Raw genomic sequence first — 4556 nt, forward strand, 5'->3', positions numbered from 1 at the left:
GCTCCGTTCGGCAGAGGCCGAGTACTCTTCTATTGGCCAACGTGTCGGCCAATCGCACACCAGGCCCTGCCCGCCGCCGTCCTTGTGTGACTTCACGCCAGCCTATCGACGCCGCTCGTCCTTAGTGAAGGCCGCCCCCTTGTTGCTAAGCGACGCCTCAATACCCAGCGCCGGCTCATGATTGGATACTCTCAGCGGCACGATTGGATGGGGCGGGGAAAGGCAGAGACAGGTGCTAGAGATTGATTGACATGAGCAATGACCAATTGATGGCGGGGAGGAACCAGTAGCAGACATGGAGCCTCGCCAATGGAAAAGTTGGAGGCGAGAGTATTGCGAAGAGGGCGGGGCAGAGCCCACGTGACCATTCAAGGGACTCTTGCTAGCGTTTGGTTGTTCTTTTTTATTATTATTATTATTTTTAAATTTATTATTTTTAAAATTTATTTTACCGTGCAAGTGCTGTGTGTAGTTCACAACTCTGGTGTGACAAATTGACGATGAGGAGGAGCTGTGGTGTCTCTCTAGGACTTCGGTTTCTCTGGGACTCTATGGTATACCATAGACTCTGGCCTCTGAAGCGGCCATTTCCTTCCAGCACCTCTCAGCAGCCAGGAAAAATTCGAGACAGGCTTGCTGCGTTCCTTCAGGGATGCTGCTCCCCACATGGAAGAGTTTCACCAAGTGCCACCCCAGAAGAAGAGATGGGATATTGCCTCACTGCTATATATTGAAAGCCTGTGATTTCTTTTAAAGTGCCATTCATTCATTCTTTGGCTCACCTACCGTGCCCTGCCATGGATTATTGGATGTCGGCTAAGCAAGACTGAAGGTGTCATTGTCACATTATAGACACTGTTGTCACTCATGAATTTAAAATAGGATGCAAATGTAAAATCAATATTATAACAAAGCCCAGTTTTGCTTCTGTTTAAGGTCCCACATCATTGGACCTTCACTCACCACCCGGCAGTACCCAAGAAGGTCAAGGGCCATTCTTGGGTTGCCAGCCTCCACCCTTCAAAGCAGCCATCTTCTCCAGGGGAACTGATCTCTATTGCCTGGAGATCAATTGTAATCCCAGGAGATCTCCAGCCACCACCTGGAGGTTGGCAGCCCTACTCCATTTTTATCCTCGCAACAACCCTGTGAGGAAGGTGTGAGTGTTTAATTGTCCCAGGATCACTCAGAAGGCTTCAATGGCTGAGTGGGAATAAAAAAACCTAGATCTCCCAAATCTGATACTTTAGCCACTGCACCCCACTGGCTCTCAAAATCAGAGAAGTGTGCCCAGCGATAACATGTTCAAGGGCAAGGAAAAGGGAAACACTGCAACATAGAGTAGCTCCAAGCTTCAGTGGGGGAAAAAGGTAGGGAGTGACGTCATGTGCTAACGCATGACACTACTTCCAGCTTGTTCCTAGAAATGATGTCACAATGCTCTAGGAATTCATATGTCTCTATGGTTCATAGATGAACAAATCCCTTGAGTTCCATGCTGTCATTTCTGAGTGTTCACCGGAAGTGCCGTTGTGTGGCATCACTCCCTGCCTCCCAAAGGCTCCCTCCGGATAATGCCGAAAGACAGTCTTCCCATGTGTGTCCAGTATCGTAAAGGAATGCAAAAAGTATTTTGAAATTATTTAATTTTACAATCTGCATAGCACCACTAGGTGGTGTTCTGCAGCTGCTGTATCGGCATGAGAAAAATAAAAATATTTCAGTGGCAGCGGTTCTGACTTAGTGATGCTGTGGTCCTTGCAAATAACGAGTTTCAAAGGTGATTTCGCGCAATGCCCATTTTCTTTCAGGTCAGTCATCCCAGATGCCCATATTGCGCATTTGTTCACCATTTAAGCTGAACAGTATTTCCGGTATATTTTGTTTTCTGCGCAGTTAATGGCGTGCATCGTTCCTTGGGCAGCTGACAGGTTTGGAACGTAACAGAATCGCTAGAATTGATAGAAACTGTAGCTTGGCCTTCCAGTTCAGTGGAAGAGGTAGCCATTTTCTCCAGGGGAACTGTAGTCTGGAGATCAGTTTTAATTCTGGAAGACCTGCAGACCCAACCTGGAGGTTGTTAACCTGCCAGCATAGCTTTTTCGGGGGGGAGGGGTGTCTAGGGTTGCCAAGTCTATCTTTGCCAGGAGCAGGGGGCTCCCGGCCGGCGTCTTGTGCGCGCACACACGAAGCGCGCGCCGCACGCACGTCACCCGGAAGTGACGGGAGGACGGCAGGCACGCTGGGGGCGGCGCCACGGCCATACAAGGGAAAACCATAGAGTTTTCCCTTGTATGGCCGTGGCCCCGCCCCCAGCGTGCCCGCGTCACTTCCGGGTGACGCGCATGTCGGGGTGGAGTTCCCCCCCGGGGCCCGATCCGGCGCCGCCGGGGAACAGGCTTCCCCGCCCCCCGGGGGGACTTGGGATCCCTAGGGGTGTCAGAGGGAACCCTTCTATTTTCCACCTGCAGAAAACTAAGTTGGATACAACCTCTAATTTTACAATCAGAAGTCTGGTGTAGAAGCACAGAATTACAGCCTCACATGGGCTCCCCAACAACTATTTTGGTACCATCCCTTTATATGCTTATCTGATATACCTGCAGCAATACTCAACCCCTGATTGCATTATTCAGTACCTGAAGGAACTCTAAAGGATGTGCTATCCATACTTGGAATTTAAATTACGAGACATGGAATTTGAAGACAGAATGTATTGGGGAGGGTGTTATTCCCTATTGAATTATTTAGTTAATACCATTTAAATGCACACGCACAATGGTTTGCTTAGACTAGAGCTGAATATCATAGACTCATCATCTTAATCTGTAGAAGTCCCCGCTCTGCGTTAGAGTGTGATCAGCTACAACCTTGGGAAACGCAAACCTGGTTAACAACCTTTGATCAAGCACATTCCGTAATATAATTACCAAGTTTATTTATGGGTGTAATTGTATGATGGGTTGTAGCCAGACTGGAAACCAATTTGGAGCTGTGTTCCCAGCGAAAATTAATTTGTTGACTGAAAATAATAATAATAATAATATAAAACACCCGTGCTTGCATAATTTGAGAGATGATCCGACATAACACAGCTTTTCCAGTTTTTTTTCTTTTTGTTCTCTTCGTTTTTGTTAACTTACATATGGAACTTGAGTTTTACACAAAAGTCACTTGCCTTCTTTCATCTCTTGATTACCTTCCCAGTGAAGTGACATATTAAGCAAGGTTGTAAGTGGCTGATAATTTGAGAAAGCTGCATTTTAAAAAATAAATCACATTGTGATGATCAAAGCGCCAAAAGAACTCTGCGGAGACAGAATAAAATGTAAGCAGATGGGCGGGGATCCTAAAATTGTGTTTATTGGAAACACCAAAGGAATACATGTTTGAAGAAAAGATCTAGTTCACTAACGCATGCCTCCTCAGAAGTAAGTCCCGCTTTGTTCAATGAGACTAACTCTCGAGTAAGTGCAGAAAATATTGCTGCTTCGGAGCCCAATCTTATGTTACACATGTTACATGACGCGCCTAATACTGAATCAGACTATCAGTCCATCAAAGTCAGTACTGTCTGCTTTGGTAGCGGCTCTCCAGAGCCTCAGGCAGAGCTCTTTCACATCATCTACTGCCTGGTCCTTTTAACTGGAGATGCCAGGGATTGAACTAGGGTTGCTGGGTCCTACCTGGCAGATGGCGGGGGGGTCCCTGGTCCTTTCCGGGATCTTCTGCCATGAAAGTAACATCATCACATTGCCAATGTCAGGGGTGACACTCTAGACAGAGCATCACTTGCCCCAGAGTCCCTATCTATACCTTGTGGCTAATAGCCACTCATGGACCTCTGCTCCATATGCTTATCTAATTCCCTTTTGAAGCCGTCCGTGCTTGTAGCCGCCACCACTTCCTGTGGCAGTGAATTCCAAGTGTTAATCACTCTTTGGGTGAAGAAGTACTTCCTTTTATCTGTTCTAACCCGACCGCTCAGCAATTTCATTGAGTGCCCACGAGTTCTTGTATCGTGAGAAAGGGAGAAAAGTACCTCTTTTCCCATGCATAATCTTGTAAGCCAGGGACCTTCTGCATGCAAAGCAGATGTTCTGCCCCTGAGCCGCAGCCCTGAAGGGAGTTTTGCCTCCTTCACTGGGGCTTACTCCCAGATAAGTGAGAACAGTAGATCTGATCACGCCCTGGAGTCTTTGGAACTGGGTGACTGGATACAGGCCATTGCTTTCAGACACCATCAGCCCGAAATGAACACTCAGTCGATTCAGATTCGTAGGGATAATTGGAGGAATAACTGGCTATGATATTGTTAATTGGCCCCAGTAAGAACAAGAAGAGAGCTCAGTGGTTATCACCAAAAGGCCATAACAGCTGCCTTTGCAAAAACGGAAGGGTCGGAGCTGAACTTTTTTTCAGGCCCTTTTAATATTCATTTCTCCCCTTGGCAGACATGCTGTGGCTAATCAGAATGGGCAAAAAGGTTATATCGCCTAAGGCTCGCGGTGTTATGCAGAAGCGCTGCATAACGATTCGATGAACAAGCAGAAGGA

This window comes from Gekko japonicus, unplaced genomic scaffold (genome assembly GCF_001447785.1).
Source record: "Gekko japonicus isolate JY-2015 unplaced genomic scaffold, Gekko_japonicus_V1.1 scaffold1051, whole genome shotgun sequence".
In the NCBI taxonomy this organism is placed as follows: domain Eukaryota; kingdom Metazoa; phylum Chordata; class Lepidosauria; order Squamata; family Gekkonidae; genus Gekko; species Gekko japonicus.